The sequence below is a fragment of the Macaca mulatta genome, chromosome 4 (genome assembly GCF_049350105.2).
Source record: "Macaca mulatta isolate MMU2019108-1 chromosome 4, T2T-MMU8v2.0, whole genome shotgun sequence".
Taxonomy (NCBI): domain Eukaryota; kingdom Metazoa; phylum Chordata; class Mammalia; order Primates; family Cercopithecidae; genus Macaca; species Macaca mulatta.
Window position 1 is genome coordinate 110,140,793 of NC_133409.1, and position 16,335 is coordinate 110,157,127.

The 16,335-nt window shown below is 38.8% G+C and overlaps 1 pseudogene; it reads right to left on the reverse strand.

The window, feature by feature from the left end:
• Positions 1-1,882: 1,882 nt before the first annotated feature.
• Positions 1,883-1,971, reverse strand: LOC114677839 (U6 spliceosomal RNA; annotated as a pseudogene).
• Positions 1,972-16,335: the final 14,364 nt, after the last annotated feature.

A 16,335-nucleotide genomic window follows, 5' to 3' on the forward strand; every position in this document is an offset into this window, starting at 1 on the left:
AGCCACCATGCCCAGCCAAGTATGGAAAGATATATTATCAGGATAGAGAAATTATCAAATACACCATGGAACATCTTTTTGGCAGAATGCTTTGCAACTATTTAAGCCAGTGAAGTAGATCCATTAGTACTGAAAAAGTTGTGGATATAAGGATATATTTTTGGTAAAGAAGGTTAAAAAGAAAAGGATAATTTTGTACAAGAAAGAATCTTGTATGGTAAATTTTTATCCTAATGTCAAATGACTGGTTAATAAAGAGAAGTATAAGACAAAGCAGAAAATTCAAGCATGTCATCAGTGGTCTGAATAAGGTTGTGATAAGGTTTGTGAAAGCGAACTTTATGAGAGGAATTTTGTTTATGATTAAGTTGGCTATAATTAGAAGGCAATTGTTTATGAGTCTTTCTAAAATTGAGCTTTAATATTAAAAATACACTAATACAAAACTAAACAAATTTGGTCCCCTATGTTAGAAGAACAGGATTTTTAAAAAGTATTCATTTGCTCTTAATAAAATTACCAGAGGTTTTGATTCTGAAATCTGTTTCTTTAACAGCCATCCTCTAAACTGCTAACAGTTTGTATTTCTGCCACATTTCTTCCTGAGATCTATTTAGTTTCCCAAGTTTTAGGTTGGAGATGCTGTCTTTGTTTTTGTTTTTGTTTTTTCTTTTCTTTTCTTTTCTTTTTTTTTTGAGACAGAGTCTTGCTCTGTCACCCAGGCTGGAGCGCAGTGACACAATCTCGGCTCACTGCAACCTCCGCCTCCCAGGTTCAAGCGATTCCCCTGCCTCAGCCTCTGGAGTATCTGGGATTGCAGGCATCCTCCACCATGCCCAGCAAATTTTTTATATTGTAGAGACAAGGTTTCACCATGTTGGCTAGGGTGGTCTTGAACTCCTGTCCTCAGGTGATCCACCCACCTTGGCCTCCCAAGGTGCTGGAATTACAGGCGTGAGCCACCGTGCCTGGCCTGATGCTATCTTTTTCATTAAGACTAATAATTTTATTTCTCAAGGTAAAATTTTTCCTTTTTGTAACTTCTCAGATTTGTATTTTAGAAGTTCAACCAACTTTTTTTTTTTTTTTTTTCAGATGGAGTCTCACTCTGTCACCCAGGCTGGAGTGCAATGGCGGGATCTTGGCTCACTGCAACCTCTGCCTCCCAGATTCAAGCAGTCTTCCTGTCTCAGCCTCCTGAGTAGCTGGGACTACAGGTGCGTGCCACCACACACGGCTAATTTTTGTATTTTTAGTAGAGACAGGGTTTTGCCATGTTGGCCAGGCTGGTCTCAAACTCCTGGCCTCGAGTGATCGGCCCACCTTGGCCTCCCAAAGTGCTGGAATTACAGGTGTAAGCCACCACGCCTGGCCTTTTTTTTTTTTTTTTTTTTTTTTTTTTTGAGACAAGTTCTCACTCTGCCACCCAGGCTGGAGTGACAGCTCACTGCAGCCTTGACCTTGCATGCTCAAGCAATTCTTCCACCTCAGCTTCCCGAGTAGCTAGGACTACAGGTGTGTGCCACTATATCCAGCTAATTTTTGTAAAGACAGGGTCTCCTATACTCTCCAGGCTGGTTTCGAACTCCTGGGCTCAGTGATCCACCTGCCTTGGCCTCTCAAAGTGCTGGGATTACAGGTATGGGCCACATGTTCAGCCTAGAAGTTCAATGTTAACTTAAGGAAAAAAAGTTCAACTTTTGCTGTACCTTGTTGCATGTGATTTTCAGGTCATACATCATTGCCCTTTGTTCTTTCTTCCTTTGAAGAGGTGTATCTTTTTTCTTGGCTGAGGTGATAACTCTCTCCTTCAATCTTTTCATCAATTTCTATAACTTTTTTTTCTTCCAACTCTACTATTACAGTTGATGCTCAAATTTTTAAAAAATTATTGTTTTTTAACAGCTTATGGCCATGCTAATCTTCTCTGTATCATTCCAACTTTAGTATATGTGCTGCCAAAGCAAGCACTGAAATATTTATCTTAAAGGCTTAGAAACACAGTGTATTCCTTCAGTATACCCAATTCTGTACACTTGGCTTTTACTGATGTGCCTAAATTGTTCCGTGTAATCAGGACACTTCCTGTGTTGTTAGTGAGAGCCATGTATTCCCCCACTCAAGGTATTAGTTTTCTTGCTTACATTGCTGTATAATGTAATGCATATTCTTAACCCTAGATACATTCTCCCTGTGCCTGATTAAATTCAAGTACCCTTTTCATCAGGATTGACTTCCAGATTATCTAAATGGGCTTCCCATAAGGAGAAGCAATCACGCTACAAGAGATTTTTCTTGTAGCGTGTTCTGGTAACTGGCCTGAAAAAAACAAAGATTTTACGTTTTATCAAGATAATTTCCTATCTTGTCTTTATTAGGTTTTGGATTACATAGAAAAACTGAGCTTTAAAAGGGTTAGGTTTTTACATCCATATAACTTTCTGTATTGCTTTTGAAGTCTTTTGTCACTGTGGTTAAATTAATGGCTATTATTTTACGGTAACCTGTGATTTTGTTTTGATCAAGGGTTTTGAACTTTTTAACATCTTTGGCAGGTCCTCCCCGCACCCACATCATCAAAATCTGAAATTAAATCTTTTTGACTCAAAATTAACATTGGGATTTTCCAGTTGGGCCACTGGAGAGCCTCAAAGTTGTGTCTCTCATCTTTTAGAGATATTAAATAATTAAGCTTATTTGGTAAATTGTATGAGAAGCATTGTAAAATGATAAGTGATACTAGATATTCCCTCAGTTACATTTATGTGTGTGCTATTGATATAAATGTTCTAAAAGTTACATCAATTCATAAAAATATAATATGTTACAGTCATAATTTTGGTGGCTATATTAAATCTTTCCTAAACTTATATTTGTATGGATATATAATAATGTGAGTATTCTAATGGTTGTATAAGATTTATAAAAGTTTGATCCTTCTGATATGACATTGTCAGTCATGATTCTGATTCTTTTTTTTTTCTTGTTGTTGAGATAGAGTCTTACTCTGTTGCCCAGGCTGGAGTGCAGTGGTGTGATCTTGGCTCACTGCAACCTCCGCCTCCTGGGTTCAAGCCATTCTCCTGCCTCAGCCTCCCAAGTTGCTGGGACTACAGGTGCCTGCCACCACACCTGGCTAATTTTTTGTATTTTTAGTAGAGATGGGGTTTCACCATATTAGCTAGGATGGTCTCCATCTCCTGACCTCATGATCTGCCGACCTCGGCCTCACAAACCTGATTCAAATCCTGCATGTAATGGAAATAACTAAATTTCCTTGTCAATTGGGAAATTATTTATTTTTTATTTTTTTGAGACAAGGTCTCACTCTGTTGCCCAGGCTGGAGTGCAGTGGTGTGATCTTGGCTCACTGCAACCTCTGCTTCCTGGGCTCAAGCAAGCAATCCTCCTACCTCAGCCTCCTGAGTAACTGGGACTATAGTTGTGCACTACCACACCCAGCTAATTTTTGTATTTTTTGTAGAGATGGGATTTCACCTTGTTGTCTAGGCTGGTCTCAAACTCCTGGGCTCAAGCAATCTGCCCACCTCAACCTCCCAAAGTGCTGGGATTACAGGTGTGAACCACTGTGCCTGGTCAGGAACTTTCATCAGATTTTTAACCATGACTATTTTAAGTTTCTGTCATCGACAGTTATTGCTTTGAAATCTTCTCTAAAAGCATTTGCAATCAGCTCTAGTCCAAAATGACTTTTCATGGAAAAGACTCTAACAAGTAGTCTTGAACACAGATTTCTGATAACTTTAAGAACAATGAATGAAATAAAAATCTTCAGAACTCTAATAAGGAAACTTATAGGTTCATACAACTGCTAATCAAGATCAAGCAAAACAATAAAATAGTTACATGAAATTAAGTAATTGGTAATGTTTTTATGACTTATTTAAACCATTGTTGGTTCTTTATTTAAATGTTTTTTTTTCAGATTTAAGAAATTTTTTTCTCATAAGCTATTTATAGTTTACAAGAATTTGGTAAAGTATACTTCTAATAAAGATGGAAACATCTTTGCTTTTTTCCCCTACTTGATTCTTCCAAAAATTGGCAAATATTTATGAGTATTCTCTATTTACGTAAGTTCAATAAAAATTTGCTCTCTCTTCATAAACAGGATGTAATTGGAAACACTGAATTTGTTTTGTTTTTTTTTTCACCAAGACTTTTTTTTGTATGTTTGTGTTTTTGTTTATTTGTTTCTTTAGAGACAGAGTCTCACTCTGTAATCTAGGCTGGAGTGCAGCAGCATGATCAAAACTCACTGTGCTCTCAAGCTCCTAGGCTTAAGTGAAACTCCTCCCTCAGCCTCCTAAGTGGCTAGGACTACAGGTGTGTACCACCATGCTTGGCTAATTAAAAACAAATTTTTTTTTGGCAGAGGTGGGGTCTCACTATATTGCCCAGGTTGGTCTCAAATTCCTGACCTCAAGTTATCCAGGATCCTCCTGCCTTGGCCTCCCAAGTTTCTGGGATTACAGGTGTGAGCCAGTGCCCCTAGTCATTTACCAAGGCTTTGAATAAAATGTTGTATTTAAGAGTTTGCACAAAATGTCTGGCTTTAGGAGTTTCTAGCCTTACAGTGAGTGAATAAAAATTGTAGCTTCTTGGCAGACCCAAGAACCTTAAGACTGAAATAAAGTCTAAAGTCTGCCTTGGTTTGGCTTCCCATGCTCAAGAAGTTTTTAAGCCTGAGATTCCTAATGATCAGTGTAGAGGGAAAAAGTTATATTTCTTTTTTTTTTTTTTGAGATGGAGTCTTGCTCTGTCGCCCAGGCTGGAGTGCAGTGGCTGGATCTCAGCTCATTGCAAGCTCCGCCTCCCGGGTTCACGCCATTCTCCTGCCTCAGGCTCCCGGGTAGCTGGGACTACAGGCGCCCGCCACCTCGACCGGCTAGTTTTTGTATTTTTTTTTTAGTAGAGACGGGGTTTCACCGTGTTAGCCAGGATGGTCTCGATCTCCTGACCTCGTGATCCGCCCGTCTCGGCCTCCCAAAGTGCTGGGATTACAGGAAAAGTTATATTTCTAAAGAAATTTAATACAGCTGTTATTAGATAGTAGCTCTGTGCATTTTTTTTTCAACTTCTTGTTGTCTACCTGTAGACTAGATCAGACCTTGAATTCTCCTAATTTCCTTCAATAATTGGCAGTATGCTTCTTTGTTCCTAAATCCCTATAAGTCAAAACTAGATGAAATGTAAGAAACAAACCTCATGCCTGATGTATGGGCCGCACAAAAGGTTTACCAAGCCACTTGGTGTCATGACCAGAGACTTTCAGATTACAAACCAAGAGCAGCAGTTGATGTTTTCACGCTGTAGATAGCTTTTCTCAAGACACTGAAGCAAGACTCCATATCATAATTAGACTCTTACCCCTCTTAATGCTACCTTTTACACTTGGTAAGCTAATGATGTAATTGAAATTTCACCATCAGTATATTCTGCTGGTAACTTAAGAGAGCCTAACCTAAGAAATTGTTTAGTAGGCCGGGCGCAGTGGCTCATGCCTGTAATCCCAGCACTTTGGGAGGCCTAGGTGAGCGGATCACCTGAGGTCAGGAATTCGACACCAGCCTGGCCAACATGGTGAAACTCTGTCTCCACTAAAAACACAAAAATTAGCCGGGCATGGCGGCACACACCTGTAGTCCCAGCTACTTGGGAGGCCGAGGCAGGAGAATCACTTGAACTTGGGAGGTGAGGTTGCAGTGCCAAGATCGTGCCACTGCACTCCAGTCTGGGTGACAGAGAGAGACCCTGTCTCAAAACAAAACAACAAAATTGTTTAGTGTCCATTGGTTAAATAAGAAAATGTCTGTGCTATTGGCAATACTATGTGCTATACCTGGATAAATTCCTCTGAAAAAGTTGAGACCCATATATACAAAATAAGAAAGTAGTTCACCTGGTTACAATAGGTCTCGCCTAATTCCCTATGGTCATTTGATTTATTCAATTGGTTATCTTTAAGCCTAGATTAATGGCTCAAAATAATTATATAAATTAGAATAGTCATATTACTATTAATTTTACTTCGTCTTTTCCCTTTTTAAACTTTGTGTATGTTAACTGTAAAATTTTTACGGAAGTACAACTCCTAACAAAATAATGCTGACCCAATACTTTGAGATGAAAACAAAAGACCACAGAACAGAACTTATTAATGGACTTCAGGTAGACTGAGCCTTACAGCTACTCCCTTTAAACCTCCCTTGTTGCTCAAACATGGCTAAAAGAGTTTTGACACTGACTCCTAGTTGCCTATTACTCCCTATAATATGAGAGAAGACCAATAACAAAGACAGGTCCATTCTGTACTGAGGGACATCAAAACCTAACTACAGGGTGATTAATCAGTGATGCTTTTGGAGGAAGATCTTGATGAAATGAGGAAATTGTGGATGTTGTCAGAATCAAAATGAAGTTACTGATGTAAAAAAAAAAAAAAAACAAAACCCACTGACAAATAGAGCTGGTGAACGTCATAAAGAAAAGGCTCTCATGCTTATATGCCTGATAATAAAAACTATCACAAAGACTGTAAAAACCACAATCTTTCATAAAACCCACTGCAACCTTACACAAGAAATACTTCTGCAGGGACATCTGCCCAACAACTGCCTTTCCAACCTTGCACTGGCGTCACACTTGTTACAGATCTTTATAGCCAAGGATAATGATGTCAAAACAATTCTGTGATCCTCCTCATTTTTTCCCTTGAAAACCCTTGCCTTCCTTTACCTCCCTGAATATGCACATAATTTACTATGGCACACATATTCTCATTGCAATGCTCTAGCCCCAAAATAAATATCTTTTATAGCATCTTTTATAAAAGGTTGACAGTACTGATCAGGAAAGCATCCATGATTAATTAAGAGAAAAAACAAAGGTGTGGTGGCACACATCTGTAGTCCCAACTACTCAGGAGGCTGAGGTAGGAGGATTGCTTGAGGCTAGGAGTTCAAGCCCAGGCTGGGCAACATAGTGAGACCCCCATCTCTAAAAAAAGATTAATAGAAAAATTAATAGAAAAAGAAAAAGCAAGCTATAGGCCATCTTTTTTTTCATCAGAGCCATCACACTGGATACAGGCCAGTGTGTTTATCATTTATATAAATGTTTATCATTTATATAAACATAACTTATATATAGCTAATCTGTATGGCATAACTATGTCAGAAGAAAGGAATTAGAGGGTTGGTGTGGATGACTTTGTCTTTTTTTAAAATTTATTTTTGTTTTTTGAGACAGAGTCTCACTCTGTTGCCTAGGCTGGAGTGCAATGGTGCAATCTCGGCTCACTGCAACTTCCACTTCCCGGGTTCAGGCGATTCTCATGTCTCAGCCTCCCCAGTAGCAAGGATTACAGGCGCACGCCACCATGTACCCAGCTAATTTTTGTATTTTTAGTAGAGGCAGGGTTTCAACATGTTGGCCAGGCTGGTCTCGAACTCCTGACTTCAAGTGATCTGCTGCCACGACCTACCAAAGAGCTGGGATTATAGGCATGAGCCACCGTGCCCAGCTTGTCTTCTTTTTTATGGAATTTTAGTTTGGAAGAAGTTACTTTCTTTCTAGTATTTTTCAGTATTTTCAAATAATGTTAAGCTAACAAATAAAGAACAGTTTAGATGTTTTCTCTGAAACTCCAAAGTTTGACAGTATTATCTTACCTTTCTTTTAAAAAAGTACACCTTTTCTAATGAAAATATGATCATTGGCCAGGTGCAGTGCCTCATGCCTGTAATCCCAGCTACATGAGCCCAGAAGGCAGAGGTTGAAGTGAACCTCCCAGCACCAATGAACTCCGGTCTGGGTGATAGAGGGAAACTCTGTCTCAAAAAAAAAAAAAAAGAAAAAAAGAAAGAAAGAAAAGAAAGGAAAAACAAAGAAAAGAAAAGCAAAGGAAAGAAAAGAAAAGCCAATGTGGTCATTGTGAACTTTTCCATATTTTGTGTAAATTTCCTCATTTTTCAGGCCTTGCCCATCATTAAGGTTTTAAAATTCTAGATGTGAAGACCATACATGTTCTATAATCTTGAAAGTAGGAAAAACATTTTATGTATCAGTCAAAATTGAATTCTAGATAACAAGTTGGTTCATCTCTTCTCTCTTTCTTTTTTGTAGTTTAATGTATTTTGATGGCAAACTTGCAGGGATAGCACAGAAGACAGACAACATTAAAAATATGTACTTGCATATGGGACAATTCAGTTAGAAAAGTGAATGGATGGAATCTACTGTATGATAAACTTGCAACAAATACCCTTTAGTTGCCATCAATAAGCATTTACTTGTTTTAAAAATGCTGGCACTGTCCAGAAAATTTTAACAGGGTTATTTATAACCATTATAAAGTTGAAACAGTGAAACTTGTTCACTGAAACATTTTGACTTGCATTAATACTTTACATCCCTGGCATTTATACTAAAAATTCACATGCAAATGAAAATGGAAAAATTGCCAATACCTGTTTCCTGTCCCCTGTTTATCCACTCACAATCATATATTTAAGTACCTTTTGACCCCAAGAAAAAAATATAATGTTCAGAACTACCAATAACAGGAAGAAGAGAATTTTTTTTTAGAGTGAATATTTCCCATCATAGTGGATTCTTAAGCACTTTTTCCCACATATGCAGCATGCTACCTGGATGTCTTTTGGCATAATTTATTACACATGGATAGCACACAGTTTGGTGTCTTCAAAAAGGCCAACCAGATGGGCTTCACTTACCTCCTGCAAAACACCAATAGCTGTGCTCTGGAAGTGCAGATCTGTTTTAAAGTTCTGAGCTATTTCTCACGCTAGATGCTGGAAGGGAATTTGGCAAATCGTAAGTTCAAGGGACTTCTGTTAATGTCTCATTTCAAGGAGTGCCACAGTACCAGGTCTATAATGATGAGGTTTCTTCACCCCTTAAGTAGAGGGTGCCCTCTCTCGTGTGGCTTTTTTAGCCATTTGCTTTCTGGATGCATTACCACTGGTCGATTTGCAGGCAGTTTGCTTTGTATGAGCTATGGTACCTTCTTACTTACCCCACTTCTCCTTTGGCTGGAGCTCTGGGGGCTAGGTGCACTGCTGATGTTGCTGTGGTGACTGCCTCCTCCATTCTCTTTTATTATTATTCAGTTTGTGTATACTATCTTAAAATCACTATGGGATAAGATGGAATCAAATGAATTGCTATTTTTAATTAATTAATTTTAGAGACAGGGTCTTGCTCTGTCACCTAGGCCGGAGTGCAGTGATGCAGTCATAGCTTACTGCAGCCTTGAACTCTTGGACTCAAGCAATACTCCTGCCTCAGCCTCCCAAAGTGCTGGGATTACAGGTGTGAGCCACCATACCTGGACGTGGCTGTTTTTGTAGGTCAAAATGATCAAATGTTGGTACTTTCATATGACTCTATCTAGTAATCAATAGCTGTTTGAATTAAGTAGTGTGTGTGTGTGTGCGCATGTGCGCGCGCGTGTTTTTGAGACAGAGTCTTGCCATCTCTGCTCACTACAACCTCCGCCTCTGGTCCAAGCGATTCTCTTGCCTCAGCCTCCTGAGTAGCTTGGATTACAGGTGCACGCCACCATGCTCGGCTAATTTTTATATTTTTAGTAGAGACAGGGTTTCACCACATTGGCCAGGCTGGTCTTGAACTCCTGCCCTCAAGTGATCCACTCGCCTCAGCCTCCCAAAGTGTTGGGATTACAGGGATGAGCCACCATGCCTGGGCAAGTTGTATGATATCTTTACTGTGGTGGATGAACAGTGACTATCTGGGGCTGGTAGTGTGGGGGTAAGAAAAATTTACCAAGACAGTTGTTGATAAATAAAGACAGATTTGTTAGAGAAAGTATGAAAATACATTGCAAGAAAGCAACAGGCAAGTTAGCAAGAGAGCAGCTAACTACAAAGAGACAGAGGTGCTGGAAATTTTATAGGATTTTATAGAATGGAGCTTGTGCTGTATGCTGAAGAGGGCTTTGTGCAGTATTAATGTCAAGGTTGCAGTGAGCTAACTTACAATTTTTCTATCAGCTGAGGGTCTGGTGATAACTGGTCACAGGAAGGTTGTGAGTTGTTTGCACAGGACGGTTATGTGTCCTGGACCATGAAGAAAGGCAGACTTGTATTATAGCTCATTTGCTTCTTCTTTTTGCTTTACCCTGGTCCCACCAGCTTGACTCTGTGACCCCACCTGCTCCCAGTTAGGACTCCACATTTATCTAGCAAATAATTGTGAAGAATTTAGATTTGTCTTAATATTATGTCATATGCACATAAAAACTATACTGGAAAGTTTGGTTTACTGAAGGTATTGAACTTACATGGTAACTATTAAATCTATAATAAAGGGATATACTACAACACTGGTTTCAATGTATTAGAAAAGCAGATAGTACATACCATTACCATTCTGTTTTGGTAACTATAGCTTTGTAGTATAGTTTGAAGTTGGGTAATGTGATGCCTCCAGATTTGTTCTTTTTGCTTAGTCTTGCTTTGGCTATGTGGGGTCTTTTTTGGTTTCACATGAATTTTAGGATTTTTTTTCTAGTTCTGTGGGAATTGCATTGAATCTGTAGATTGCTTTTGGCAGTATGGTCATTTTTCACAATATTGATTCTACCCGTCTATGAGCATGGGATGTGTTTCCATTTGTTTGTGTGGTTGATGATGTCTTTCAGCAGTGTTTTGTAGTTTTCCTTGTAGAGATATTTCACTTATTTGGTTAGATATGTTCCTAAGTATTTTATTTTATTTTTATTTTCTGCAGTTGTTGTAAAAAGGATTGAGTTATTGATTGTTTCTCAACCTTGTCCTTGTTGGTGCATAGCCATGCTACTGATTTGTGCACGTTGATTTTGTATCCTGAAATTTTGCTGAATTCATTTATCAGATCTAGGAGCTTTTTGAATGAGTCTTTAGCATTTTCTGGGTATATGATCATATCATTGGTGAACAGCGACAGTTTGACTTCCTCTTTACCAATTTGGATGCCCTTTATTTCTCTTGTCTGATTGCTCTGGCTAGGACTTCAGTACGATGTCGAGTAAAAGTAGCAAAAGTGAGCATCCTTGCCTTGTTCCAGTTGGCAGGGGAAATGCTTTCAACTTTTCCCCATTCAGTATAATGTTGACTGTGGGATTGTCATAGATGGCTTTTATTACCTTGAGATATGTCCCTTCTGTGCTAATTTTGCTGAGGGTTTTAATCATAAAGTGATGCTGGATTTTGCCAAATGCTTTTTCTTTATCTCTTGAGATGATCATATGATTTCTGTTTTTAACTCTGCATATGTGATGTATTTATTGACTTGCGTATGCTGAATTATCCCTGCATCCCTGGTATGAAACTTACTTGATCATGATATATTATCTTTTTGATATGCTGTTGGATTTGGTTAGCTACTATTTTGTTGAGGATTTTTGCACCTGTGTTCATCAGGGATATTGACATAGACCAATGAAACAGAGTAGAAAACCCAGAAATAAAGCCAGATGCTTACAGCCAACTGATCTCCACCAAAGCAAACAAAAACATAAAGTGAGGAAAGGACATTCTATTCAACAAATGGTAATGGGATAATTAGCAAGCCACATGTAGAAGAATGAAACTTAATCCTTGTTCTCATCTTATACAAAAATCAATTCAAGATGAGTCAAATACTTAAATATAAGACCTGAAACCATAAAAATTCTAGAAGATAAAATTGGTAAAACTGTTTTAGATGTTGGCTTAGACAAAAAGTTCATGACCGAGAACCCAAAAGCAAATGCAACAAAAAGATAAATAGATGGGACCTAATTAAAATAAAAAGCTTCTACATAGCAAAAGAAATAATAAGCAAACAGACAACCCACAGAATTGGAGAAAATATTCACAGACTATGCACCTGACAAAGGACCAATATCCAGAATCTATAAGGAACTCAAACAAATCAAGTAAAAACAAATAACCCCACATAAAAGTGGGCAAAGGACATGAGTAGACAATTCTCAGAAGAAGATACACAGGCTGGGTGCGGTGGCTCACGTCTGTAATCCCAGCACTTTGGGAGGTCGAGATGGATGGATTTCCTGAGGTCAGGAGTTTGAGACCAGCCTGGCCAACATGGTAAAACTCCATCTCTACTAAAAATACAAAAATTAGCTGGCGTGGTGATAAGCGCCTGTAATCCCAGCTACTCAGGAGGCTGAGGCAGAAGAATCCCTTGAACCCAGGAGGCGGAGGTTGCATTAAGCTGAGATCATGCCACTGCACTCCAGCCTGGCGGACAGAACAAGACTCCGTCCCCCTCCCCCCCAAAAAAAAGAAAAGAAAAGATATACAAATGGCCAATAAATGTAAGAAAAATGCTCAACATCACTAATTATCAGGGAACACAGTGAGATACCACCTTACTCCTTCAAGAATGGCTATAATTAAAAAATCAAAAAAATAATAGATATTGGTTTGGATATTGTGAAGAGGGAACACTTTTACACTGCTGGTGGCAATGTAAACTAGTACAACCACTGTGGAAAACGTGTGGAGACTCCTTAAAGAACTAAAAGTAGAACTACCATTTGATTTAGCACTCCCACTACTGGGTATCTACCCAGAGGAAAATAAGTCATTATATGAAAAAAACACTTGCACACTAATGTTTATAGTAGCACAATTTGCAACTGAAAAAAATATAGAACCAGTATAAATGCCCATTGACCAACAATTGGATAAAGAATATACACCACTGAATACCACTCAGCCATAAAAAATAATGAAATAATGGCACTTGCAGCAACCTGGATGGAGTTGGAGAACATTATTCTGAGTGAAGTAACTTAGGAATGGAAAACCAAGTATCCTGTGTTCTCACTTGTAAGTGGAAGCTAAGTTATGAGGACACAAAGGCATAGGAATGATATAATGAACTTTGAGGACTTGAGAGGAAGGGAACAAAGTGGGTGAGGGATAAAAGACTACACGTTGGGTAGAGTGTACACTGCTTGGGTGACAGGTGCACCAAAATCTCAGAAATTACCACTGAAGAACTTATCCATGTAACAAAATATCACCTGTTCCCCCAAAATGACTAAGAAAAAAATTGGCCTGGAGCGGTAGCTCTTGCCTGTAATCCCAGCACTTTGGGAGGCTGAGGTGGGCAGATCACCTGAGGTCAGGAGTTCCAGACCAGCCTGGACAACATGATGAAACCCTGTCTCCACTAAAAATACAAAAAAATTAGCCAGGTGTGGTGGCACGTGCCTGTAGTCCCAGCTTATTGGGAGGCTGAGGCAGGAGAATTGCTTGAACCTGGAATGCGGAGGTTGCCCTGAGCCGAGATTGTGCTATTACAGACCAGCCTGGGCTACAAGACCAAGACTCCGTCTCAAACAAACAAACAAACAAGCAAAAAACAAAACAAAACAAAGCAAAAAAAACACCAAAAGGAAGCAATTAAAAATATTTTTTTAAAGGATTGGTTATACTCTGTATATGAAACATAAATCATTTTCTTTTAAATCTCTGCTAAAAAGATGCAGCAAATATATTAGCACTATGTAATAAAATTTGTAACTGAAAAAAGAAAAGCAGAGACTATAATATTAAGAATAGATACCAACAATTATCTGTAGTATGACAAATTGAAGATGTAAGTTTCTATGAGATCATCTCATTTGGAGAGAGGAAAGGGAAGATGTGTCAGGCCTTTAATGGGAGTTCCTTAGGCAGAATTATTTATGATTATCTCCTCTTGGGAAAAGGACAAGCAAAAGTTACAATTTAGTTTGGAATGTTTTGGGAATGTATTATATAGTGAGCTAGACAACATTTTGTACTCATCAGGACTTTATGCTCATGAAAGTAATTTATTTTCTAAATATTGCCGAACATTGTCATCTTAAGCAAGATAAAACAGTTAGGTATTTGGTTCCATAAATGGGTCTTTATTATGTAAAGGCTATTGCTTCTTAGGTAGGAAACTTGGATGAGTGGGACAAGTGCTTATTTTGGATACAGAGAAGCATACTAGCATGCGTTACGTAAAACTTGAATTGTAGCTATAGACCCTACTTTAGCTCTCCAGCTCCCTTTCCAGAAAAGGCTTTATGGACAGCCTATGGACAAGCAATGGTCCTGGAGGAGCCATTAACGCTGTGTCAGTAGCCAGTCATATGTGCCTTGAAGGGGAGAGACTATTTGGAAGAAAAGAACTGCTGCCAGTTTCTCAGAGCTAAAACTATCTTATGTAACCTTTCTTCCCAAAAACTTTTTGTATTTTTTGTTCTTCTTCTCAGAAGAACAGCACACTCTGAGGTGAGGCATGAAAGAATAGGGGAATGGGAATTTGGTGCTATTTGCTTTTTATCTACTGTTATCAGTAAATTGGCCTATTTGAAAAAACTTTTAGAGAGCAGAGCACGGTGGCTTACACCTGTAATCCCAGCACGGGGAGGCCAAGGTGGGCGGATCACCTGAAGTCAGGAGTTCAAGACCAGCCTGGCCAACATGGTGAAACACTGTCTCTAAAAATTAGCCAGGCATGGTGACAGGTGCCTGTAATCCCAGCTACTCGGGTGGCTGAGGCAGGAGAATAGCTTGAACCTGGGACGTGGAGGTTGCTGTGAGCAAGATCACACCGTTGCACTCCAGCCTGGATGACAAGAAAAAAAAAAAAAAAGAAAAGAAAAAGAAAATAATTTAATTATCTGATCTGTTTTTGTTAAATCACGTGGATAAATTAGGCTGCCTTTGGTGTCTTTAATAGTTTTAGACGATAGATTGTAATATGGAATACAGAAGTTCCCCCCTTATTAGAGATATCACTTTCCATGGTTTCAGTTACCTGTGCTCAACTGTGGTCCAAAAATATAAAATGGAAAATTCAGAAATAAACAATTCCTAAGTTTTAAAACACAGGACACTCTGAATAGCACGATGAAATCTCATGACTTTTCATTTGGGAGATGAATCATCTCTTTGTCTAGTATTTTCACACTGCATATGGTACCTGCTCATTAGTCATATAGTAGTCTTCTCAGTTATTAGATTGACTGTTGTGGTATTGCAATGCATGTGTTCAAGTAACCCTTTTATTTAATGATGGTCTCAAAGTGCAGGAGTAATGATGTTGGTAATTCAGATATGCCAAAGAGAAACCATGAAGTACTTCCTTTGAGTGAAAAAGTGAAAGTTCTCAAAAAGGAAAGAAAAAATTGTGTGTCAAGGTTGTTAAGATCTATGGTAAGAACAAGTATATCTGTGAAACTGTGAACAAGGAAAAATAATTTCATGCTAGTTTTGCTGTTGTATCTCAAACTGCAAAAGTTATGGGTACAGACGGTGATAAGTGCTTAGTTAAAAGGAAAAGGCCTTACATTTGTGGGTAGTAGATAGGAACAGTAACACGGTCCAATTGATGGTGTTAACCAAAACTAAAACTTTTAAGGTAGAAATCATTTGATAAAGGTTTATTGGAAGCCAAATATGAGGATTGACCTGGGAAAACACACAACAAAGTTGGGAGCATTCTGGAGTCTCACAAGTTGGAGGGCTTTTGTAGGAAAGTTTAGGAGAAGGAAGGGGGATTCCTCTTACCATAGTTGTGCTTTTTTTATTGGAGGATACAATAAAGAGGTTGCAATTTTGGATACAGTTGCAACATATGGGCTAAAATATTAATATCTACGTGCAAGACAGTCAGTAAAACTTTATGATTCAGAAATAAATCAGTGTCCTTTCAGTGTCAGTAGGTTATGCATTAATCAGCACATCAACAATTTGAGAAACTTATGATCAGATTCTTTACTCAGGAACAGGGGTTGCCATGAATTATAAAACCTTCCTTAGGCCGTTAATCTGAGAGCCTGTTTACTTATTTATTTATTTTTGAGACAGAGTCTTGCTCTATTGCCCAGGCAGGAGTGCAATGTCATGATCTCGGCTCACTGCAACCTCTGCTTCCCAGGTTCAAGTGATTCTCCTGCCTCAGTCTCTCAAGTATCTGGGATTACAGGTATCTGCCACCTAATTACAGGCATCTGCCAGGCTAATTTTTGTATTTTTATTAGAGATGGGGTTTCACCATGTTTGCCCGGCTGGTCTCGAACTCCTGACCTCAAGTGATCCCCCCGCCTCTGCCTCCCAAAGTGCTGAGCTTAGAGGCATGAGCCCCTGTGCTCGTTCACCTATTTACTTTTAAAGAAAACTGTCAAATATGACCTGTAGGTTATCAATGGCAATCAGGTTTAGTACTATCCATGTTTCAGGCATCTTGGAATGGGGGTCTTGGAATGTATCTTCCACAGATAAGGGGAGACTATGGAAA